Here is a 10,393-nt window from a genome sequence, read left to right on the forward strand (position 1 = left end):
TGAAAGCTGCCCAATCACGTCAGAAAAGCTATGCAGACAAAAGAAGGAGACCCCTTGTGTTTGAAGTTGGTGACTATGTTTATCTGAAAGTCACACCAATGAAGAAGAAAAGATTTGGAATCCGAAGAAAGCTTGCCGCAAGATTCGTAGGACCATACAAGATCTTGGAACAAAGAGGTCCGGTAGCCTGCAAGTTAGAGTTACCTGAGACAATGAGTACAGTTTTCCCAGTTTTCCATGTATCACATCTCAAGAAATGCTTGCGTGTTCCGGAGGAAAGAATAGAACCTCGAGGTATTCAACTCAAATCAGATTTGGTGTATCGTGAGCAACCAGTCCGAGTGTTAGACACTAAGGAACGTGCTACTCGGAATAGTGTGGTAAAAACATACAAGATACAATGGGATCATCATGATGAGGGAGATGCAACTTGGGAAACAGGAGAGTATCTACAAAAAGCTTATGAAGAATTTTATAACAAATGGTTCGTAACCCAAATCTCGGGACGAGATTTTTATAAGGGGGGAGGGCTGTAACACCCCGGTGTTATGCCTACATATAGGCACTGCTAATCATACATGTCATGCATCATCAAGCATCCTAATCCTACATGCATGATCTTGCATATAACAACTGAAACATTACTTCGAAACATACGAAACATGTTTGTGAAAAGAAAATGATGCATACACTTATTAGAGTTGTTTTGCTCTGATTCTTGCTTGCTAATTGAGTAGAAATTGTTGGTTATGCTTGTAAATCATCTAGAATTGTTTAGCACAATTTTTGGAGCAAGGTTTGTATTTAAATTAATTCAAAATTTTGCTTCCAAAGTAAATTCCCAAAATTAGGGTTTTGAGTTAAAATTTAACTTTGATTCTATAATTTAAAATCTAGATAGAATTGGACTTTGGTCATAAAAGCAAAGTTGTAGGGAATTAAATTCTAAGCAACTTTCATTTTTGGTACATTTTCAAAAGAGGTCATTTTCTTGCTCAAAATAATATGTGAAAACTGTTATTTGAAAATTTATTGAAAATGGAAATTGAAAAGAATGTTTCTGTTTTCGCGGGCCGCCGCCTCCTTTCCGGCCCAGCCCCGCAAGCCGGCCCAGCGAAGCCCCCGCGCGCCTCGTGCTTCCACCGCGCCCCGGCCCAGCCCAGCGCCGCGCTGGCCTGCCTCCGCGCGCCTGCTCGCTGACGCGCCGCGCCGCGCGTCCCGACCGTGACAGAGGAATCCCGCCGCGTGGCGACTCCGCGCCGGCGTCGCCCGCCACGCGGCAGCCATGGCCTGGCACCGCGCCCACGCGCCCGCCTTCACCTGCTGGTGCCCGCGCACTCGCTCACTCGCGCCCGCACTTCCTCCCCTTCTCCTCCAAAGCCGCGAGCTCCGAGCTCCGCCATCGCTGCGCTCGAGCTCCGCCGGCGTCCAACTCCCGAACCACCGCGCCATTCTCCAATTCCTCGTGCCCCGAGCTCCGCCTCGCCTTCCTCGAAGTCGTGCTCGAGCTGCTCCGCCTTCCGAGCACAGGTCGGGCCTCCCCGCGTCTCGCCGCCGACGGCCATGGCGCCGCTGTGCACGGCCGCCATGGAATCCGTTTTCTTTTCCCCCTCCAGCCTCGCATAGCTACCCTACCGAGCTCGCTTTCTCCTCGCACGTCTCCTGCGCTCGCTCGCTGGCATTGCCGTGGCCGGAGACGGCCGCTGGCCGCTGGCCGAGCCGCGCCGCCGCGCCAGCGCGCGCCCCGGCGAGGCGCCTCGCCTCGCCTCGGCTGGCCAGGCCGAGCCAGGCCGGGGGCTGACGCCTGTTGGGCCATTTCCCCCTCCCTCGCGCTCGGGCCGCGCAGGCCGGTGATGGCCATGGGCCAGCTGTTCCCTTCGGGCCGGCCCAGTAGAGTTTTGAAGAATTGTTTTCAGTTTATTCTTTATTATTTGAAAATAGAAATGGTTTGAAAAATGTTTGGATGATCAAACTTGCTCCAAATTTGTTGAAACAAATTTTGCTAGATTCCTTATCATCAGATCTACTTGGGAAAATTTTTGCATGTCATTTTTGGGATACTTTTCTGTAGGATTTTATTTAATCATGTAAATTGCTGATAACTTGAAAAATGTGTATAAAAATATATAGGCTTCAGAAAAATATGATTTCAAGTTTGTTCATCTTCTTATGTCATGTACTTCCTAAGGAAAATATGTTTCATGCATGTGCTGTGGAAAACTTTGGAGGTGTAGTTCAAGTGCCTTTAATGGCTGATTTTTGTTATTTTTGCTAGAGAGCAAAATTTGTATAAAACATGCATGTGGTAATTTTTGTACAGTCATTGTATGCTATGAATAACCTAGGAAAAATATTAATTCTGTTGTTTGACACTTTTCATAGTACAAAGTAATTTCATGCTCATTTTCATGCTATAGCTTGTCATTTTTGTGTAGGATAGTTTACTTATCCAAATGCCATGAAATTTTTATGGTAGTCTGTTTAGGGTAGTAGTATGCTACTGCAATTTTCTCAGATTTTTAGGAGCATCAGAAATATAGGTTGCTATTCAAACCTATTAGTAACTAGGGTTTAAGCCAGTGTCGCTTTAAGTGTGATTAAGAAAGTCGTAAAGCTTTGGTGTATCTTTGAAGCATTTCATAAGATAGGTTAACTTAACATATTAGTAGTACAAGAGAATGCAGTAGATGACATGTGCTTGTAGTATAGTTCTTAGATGATGTTGACTACCTTGCATTTCAACATATCCATTGCATTCATCTCCTTCGATGCACCGTTTGCATAATCACTTACGCGCATTGCATCATACAGGATCGCAAACCGAGAACCCGGTCGTCATACCCGAGGAGCCAGAGGAGCAGCTCGAGGTGCAGCCGCAGGAAGTGCCAGAAGCCGATGAGGAGGACGTTGAGGAACTTCCGGAGTGCCCCGATCACCGTCCGAGCTCCTTCGAGAGAGGCAAGCCCCGGAGCATTTTTCTCCCAGTTTGCAATGATTTAATTAAATGCTTTACTTTAATTGATGCATTACGTTCAGGAGTTGTTTGCAACCGTTGCTGCATTATACCTTGTTTACCTTTGTTATACTATATCCTTGTTACCCTGGTATCCGCAGTCGAGTCAATGCTTAGCTGGCTTAGACCGGTAGAAGTCGGGTGATTTCCTGTCACCTGCGAGCTATAGGTGGTTACCTGGATCTGCTTGGATGACTATGAAGTCATGGTATAACTAAGTGTTAAATGAAGTTGAGACCGGACGGAGACTTGCAGAGTTCTGGACTGTAGTGTTTCCGTCTGTGTCGATTAAGGACCGACCGTTGTTGGGCCTCGAGTCATGTTGAACGCATGCCTTACATTTAGCTGGCCGGATAAAGTACCTTCCGACCGCGAAGCTGGGAGATTTTTCGGGCCGAGTAGATTGCCCGCAACGCACTGTACCGGAGCAGGTGTGGTAGGACACGGGGGCAGGATGATAAGACCAAAGTGTAGTCGGTCGGCCCCCGGGTACATGTGGTTCCTGGCAAACTCGAGATTCCTGGAAAGTTGACTCGGTGATCAATATCTCACTTTAGCGGGTGAGTGAGGTTTGTGTAAGGAATAAATCACCAGCTGGTTAGGAATCGATTCGAATCGCCATCGCTCCTGGATAGTGAGCACTTGACTTGAGTTACTTCATCGTAGTAAATGTTATGGAACACTTGGACAGTTATAGTGAATATGATAGTATGGAAGTTGTTTAATGATCATTGGTTATCATTATCTGCTTAATCACATGTTTACTCTAGCATAGGTGCAAACCTAGTTGACAGGTTAATAATAATTAACTTGGCAATAATGCTTTTAGACAGGTTCTTGAAATGCTAAAAATGCTTCTTTTTGCAAATGAGTCAGCTACCCTACTATAAAGCCATTCATAATCCTTGGTGTCATTATTTTCGGTTATGTCGGGTAAGTCTGGCTGAGTACCTTCTCGTACTCAGGGTTTTATTCCCACTTGTTGCAGATGGGCAGATGTACTATGGCTACTGTATCAACTGCCTGTATCCTGCGATGGGTGATGCTTAGGACCATGGGCATGGTCATTCCTTATGTCTCATCTAATGCTTTTGTTGGAGATGATCATCCGCTGGCACTATATTTCAACTCTGTGTGTGTGTGTGTGATTTGAACAAAAGACTTCCGCTACTTTTTATTCGAACTGGTTTGTAATAACTATGTTGAAACTCTGATGTATCTGTTATGTGAACTTTTATGTAATATGTGATGGTGACCGCTAAACTTATTACGATCACGGCTGGGACACGAGTTGGTTTGAAATCCTTCGTGATTTCATGGACTACCGGGTTATATGGGCTTAAGTTTGCTCAATCGTCTGCTCTGGTGGATGATTTTCTTACTTAATTTCGTATAATTGGTCGGTTCTGTCACAGACCCCTTGGGATACCACAATCCAACATCTTGTGTATGCTTCAAGTATCTTAATATTCTTTTTGTAGCCTTCAAGTGACTCTCTCTTGGTGAGGCTTGAAATCTTGCACACATGCATACACTAAACATTACATCTGGCCTTGATGCAGTCACATAGAGTAGGCTTCCAATCATTGACCGATACAACTTTTGATCCACCATATTTCCACTTGTGTCCAAGTCCAAGTGACCATTTGTTCCCATTGGTGTACTCATTCGTTTAGCATCTTGCAATCCAAACTTCTTGACTATGTCCTTGATGTACTTGCCATGACTTATAAATGTGCCATTCCTCAATTGCTTGATTTGAAGACCAAGGAAGTAACAAAGCTCTCCAATCATGGACATCTCAAATTCATTTGCCAACATATTTTCAAACTCCTCACAAAAGTCTTGGTTGGTTGATCCAAAGATAATGTCATCAACATAAATTTGTAACACAAACAAGTCCTTGCCAATCTTCTTGGTGAAGAGAGTAATATAAACCTTGTCCATCTTGAACCCTTTAGAGAGGAGAAAGTCCTTCAACCTCTCATATCATGCTCTAGGTGCTTGCTTCAAACCATACAACGCCTTCTTGAGCTTGTAAACATGGTTGGGCTTCTTGTCATCTTCAAAACCGGATGGTTGCTCTACAAATACTAACTCATGGATGTAACCATTGAGAAATGCACTTTTGACATCCATTTGATATAACTTGATGTTGTGGGCACAAGCATAAGCTAATAGAATTCTAATTGCTTCTAGTCTTGCAACCAGTGCATATGTTTCTCCAAAGTCAAGACCTTCAACTTGAGTGTAACCTTGTGCTACCAATCTTGCTTTATTTCTCACCACTATGCCATCTTGATCTTGCTTGTTGCGAAAGACCCATCTAGTACCAATCACATTGTAGTTCTTTGGCCTCTCAACAAGTTCCCAAACTTGGTTGCAGGTGAAGTTGTTTAGCTCTTCATGCATAACATTAACCCAATCAACATCTTGCAAAGCTTCTTCAATCTTGGTTGGCTCAATGGATGATACAAATGAGTAGTGTTTACAAAATGATGCAAATCTTGATCTTGTTTGCACACCACTTTAAATTCCTCCAATAATTTGATCTAATGGATGATCTCTTGCAATGCTTGTTTGTTGAAGTATTGGAACTTGATCATTTGCTTGATTGACTTGAGTTGAATTATCTTGATCTTGTTGGACTTGAGATTGATTATGAGCACCACTTGTACTAGCTTGATTTGCATTTTGCACAATAGGAGAGAAGTGCACTTGATCTTTGTCATCTTCAACTTCAATCACCTCTCTAGGCCTTATGTCACCAACATCCATGTTCTTCATAGCATTTATCAATTGAGTCCCTCTCACATCATTTAGATTCTCATCTTCATATTTAGAGCCCTTGGTTTCATCAAATTCAACATCATGGACTTCCTCAAGTGTGCCACTAGTCAAATTTCAAACTCTATATGCCTTGCTAGTACTGGAGTAACCGAGTAAGAACCCTTCATCACACTTCATCTCAACCTTGCTCAATCTAGTGCCTTTCTTGAGAATGTAGCATTTGCATCCAAACACTCTAAAGTATGCAATATTGGGCTTTCTTCTATTCAATAGTTCATATGGTGTCTTCTCCATCATTAGGTGACAATAGAGATGGTTGCTATAGTAGCAAGTCGTATTGATTGCTTCGACCTAAAAGGAATCACTCACATTATATTCACTAAGCATAGCCCTTGACATGTCAATGAGTGTCCTATTCTTCCTCTTAACAAGGCCATTTGATTGTGTAGTGTACTTGGCCGAGAATTGATGCCTAATGCCAAAATCATCACATAACTCATCAATTTTTGTATTCTTGAATTCATTACCATTGTCACTTCTCACTTTCTTGATGGTTGTTTCAAACTCATTTTGACTTCTTTTGACAAATTTCTTGAATATATCATACACCTCACTTTTGTCAACAAGAAAGAAGACCCATATGTATCTTGTATGGTCATCCACTATCACAAAGCCATACTTGTTTCCACCAATGCTAGTGTATGTAGTTGGTCCAAATAAATCCATATGCAATAACTCAAATGCTTTGCTAGTGCTCATTATGCTCTTCTTAGGATGGCTGTTTGCAACTTGTTTACCGGCTTGACAAGGGCTACATAATTTGTCCTTCTCAAATACCACATCTTTCAAGTCTCTAACTAGATCATGTTTGGTTAATCTATTCAATTGCTTCATTCCAACATGACTAAGCCTTCTGTGCCACAACCAACCCATGCTAGATTTGGTGAACAAACATTGACCATTGAGTTTCTCTAGCATTGAAGTCAACTAGGTAGAGGTTCTCATATCTAAATCCTTTGAATATCAAGTTAGAACCATCTACACTTATGATCTCTACATCATCAACTCCAAATATGCACTTGAAACCAAGATCACAAAGTTGTGCTACCGATAATAGGTTGAAATTCAAGCTCTCTACTAGCAACACATTGGCTATCAAACACCTAATGCCATCCTCCGTCTTTATAATTAACCTACAAAAGAACATCAATTCCTTTTAGGTATCCAAACTTGCTTGGGTCCTTGAAGGTTAGTTACCAAGATCTTTGGTACCCAAATGGCTTTCTTCTTTGAGCCCACCATGGATGTACCAATGAACTTAGACTTCACACCATTGGCACCCTTTATAAGCAAATAGCAAGAATCAAACTTAATTGAGGATACATTAGCTTGTGATTTCTTGCTCTTGCAATCATGCTCTTTGTGACCAACTTGCTTGCACCTATAGCAATATCGACCATTATCCCTCACAAAACTAGTCTTATGAGAAGCAAAGGCTACCTTGCCCTTCTTGGGGGTGTAGCCCAAACCCTCTTTGTAGAGAGATGCTCTTTGGTTACCCAAGCACATAAGCAAGCGGTCCTCACCAACATAGGCTTTGCCTAAGGCGTGATTGAGCTCTTTTACCTCCTTCTTGAGGATTTCATTCTCAACCATTAGTGAGACATCACAAGTGAAACCATCACTAGTAGATGAGGTAGGAGTGGAAGTGCTACATGAAGTGTTAGTGGGAGCAACAATGATAGACTCAAAGAAAGATTCATTAAGTAGATCACAAGTTGAGCCTACATCACATGTTACAACAACTTCCTTCTTGTCTTGCTCAAGGAGAGAGGAGTGAGCCTTTTCAAGCTTTTTGTGAGCTTTGCCAAGCTTCTCATGGGCTTCCATTAGCCTCTCATCAGTAGCATTGAGCTCATCAAAGGATTGTTCAAGAGCACTAAGCTTCTTGCACAATTCTTTGCACTCCTTTCTCTTCATCTCAAAACAAGTACGAGCTTGTTCTAGCATGTCCACGAGGTCCTCCTTTGAGTGCTCCTCATCATCATCACTCTCACTATCACTACCATCGCTCTCATCACATTTTACCTTAGTGGCCTTAGCCAAGAAGCATGTTGATGGAGTGTCGAAGAGAGAAGGCTTGTTGTTGATAGCGATGCTTGCAAATGCTGCCTTCTTGGATGTCTTCTCCTCATCATCACTAGAGTCATCATTATCCGAAGAAGCATCACTATCCCATGTGAACACATATGAGCCACCCTTCTTCTTCTTTAATGTCATCTTCTTCTCCTTCTTATCTTTCTTTTCCTTCTTTTTCTCATCCTCATCATTGTCACTATTGTAGGGACAATCCGCTACAATGTGATCCTTTCTCTTGCACTTGTAGCATCTTCTCACATAGTCTTTGTTCTTGTCTCTTCTGTTTATTGCACCATAGCCCTTCTTCTTCATGAATTTACCAAATTGGCACACAAAGAGAGCCCTAGCTTCATCATCAATATCACTAGTTTTCTCATCATCACTTGATTCTTCTTTCTTTGACTTGCCCTTGCTCTTGGATAAGGCACCGGCCTTGAAAGCCACACTCTTCTTCTTCTTGTCTTCATCTTTTACACCCTCATCAGTTTCATCATTGTATTGATCCTTGGTCATAACATCACCTAGCACTTCATTTGGAGTTACGTTCTTCAAGCCCCCTCTAAAGATGATGGTGCATAAGGTCTTGAATCTTTGAGGCAAGCAACTCAAGAACCGGTGAGTGAAATCTTCATCTTGCACTTTCTCACCCAAAGACTTGAGATTATTGATGATGACTTGCAATCTATAGAACATCTCTAGAATTGTTTCATCATCCTTCATCTTGAAGTTGGTTAGCTTGTCTTTGAGCATGTATAGCTTGGCACTCTTTACCGTTGTAGTGCCCTCATATGTTTCTTCCAATCTCATCCAAACCTCACTTGCTTTCTCAAGATCTTTGATTTACTCAAACACCTTTGAATCAATGCCATTGTATATGGTGTTGAGAGCCATAGTGCGATAGAACCGCCCAATTTATACAAGATCAAGTATGACTATCCCCATTTAACATGTTGACGCGCACATACTTTCACTTATATAAACCCGGTAGTCCGCCGAGTGTCACGAATGACCTCGGTAAATCAACTTCACAGCCAAGATCGCATGATCAAGCAAATACACATCACAAACATGGAGTTGCAGTGGAATATAATGTTACAAGGAGTTCACAAATAAATATTACGAGATTGAGTTCAAAACTTATTGTCAAAAACAACATAGCTTTTAAAAAAATTACAATAACATAGGTGGAAATACATTGCTAGCTTTTAATGACATCCTCCAACAAAAGCATATTGATGAGATATAATTATGAAGTCATCGAGCCCACCGGCACTTAGCCATCCCTTCAGTAGGACAAGACCTTCACCTACAACAGGGTGGGATAAAACCTCGAGTACTCGAATGTACTCAGCTAGACTTACTCGATAGGAGAGAAATAAAAGACTCTCAAGGATATGCAAGGCTTATTTCATGGAGTTGGTTGGATAGCCTAACTTTTGCAAAAAGAGCATTACTATCATGAGTCCTTACTTTCCATCTTTTAATCAGTATTTTAGCATCAAGTTGAGTGAAGCTTGTCATAGCTAGATTTTGCACCTATTCTATAGCAATCACTTAATTAATAAGCATCACAATAGTAACCATATCCGATTTATCATATAATCATCATAACCATATTCCTTTCATTTGCTTACTATGATAGAAGGTGACATAGTCAAGTTTCTCTCTATCCGAAGAGAGACGGCGATTTGAATCGATTCCAACAAGCTAGGGGGTATTCCTAACACAAACCCAGGCATACCATGTGAAGGCAGCCTTAGGTCACCTTTGGTACAACTCAGGTTCCTGTGGGACCGATCAGCGTTGCACCCTCAGGACTGATAGTAGTACCAGGTTGCTCAAGTCATAAGCCTGCCCACAGTCCCAGACTAGGTCGCTTAGGTCATATGCTTACCCATGGCCTATTGCTCCGCTCCTGCTTGGTTTGCTACTAGGCCAGATCGGTTTTCGCCTTGAGTTGAGCTACTCGGCTTCACGGTCGGAATGAGTTATCCGGCCAGCTAAGTGAGAGGCATGTGTTCAAAATCACTGGTGTCCGACAATGATTCGGTCCTTAATCGACATAGATGGGGATAGAACAAGCAAACAAGACCTCTATGTCCTGCTGCCTCTCAATCACAAGATCCCTCTCGGTCTTGATTTATTCATCATCACATGGTTATTTCCACGATAGCAAATATAGCCAACCGTGATAAGGTATCCACTTATATCTCACAGGTGATAGGAAATCACTCGACTGCTACCGGTCTAAGCATGGCTAAGCATAGATCGCCCTACATACTAGTAAGGGTATAGGTATTTATGCATTTGGTGGACAAGGTAGGTAAAGTTGTGCAGCAACGGTTTCATCCAACTCCTATTACCTAATGCATCATACAAAAGTTATACTCATATGCATTTATAAAAAGAGAGGGTAGGAGACTTAGAATGCTCCGGGGCTTGCCTAGAATC

This window comes from Miscanthus floridulus, chromosome 16 (genome assembly GCF_019320115.1).
Source record: "Miscanthus floridulus cultivar M001 chromosome 16, ASM1932011v1, whole genome shotgun sequence".
NCBI classification, from domain to species: domain Eukaryota; kingdom Viridiplantae; phylum Streptophyta; class Magnoliopsida; order Poales; family Poaceae; genus Miscanthus; species Miscanthus floridulus.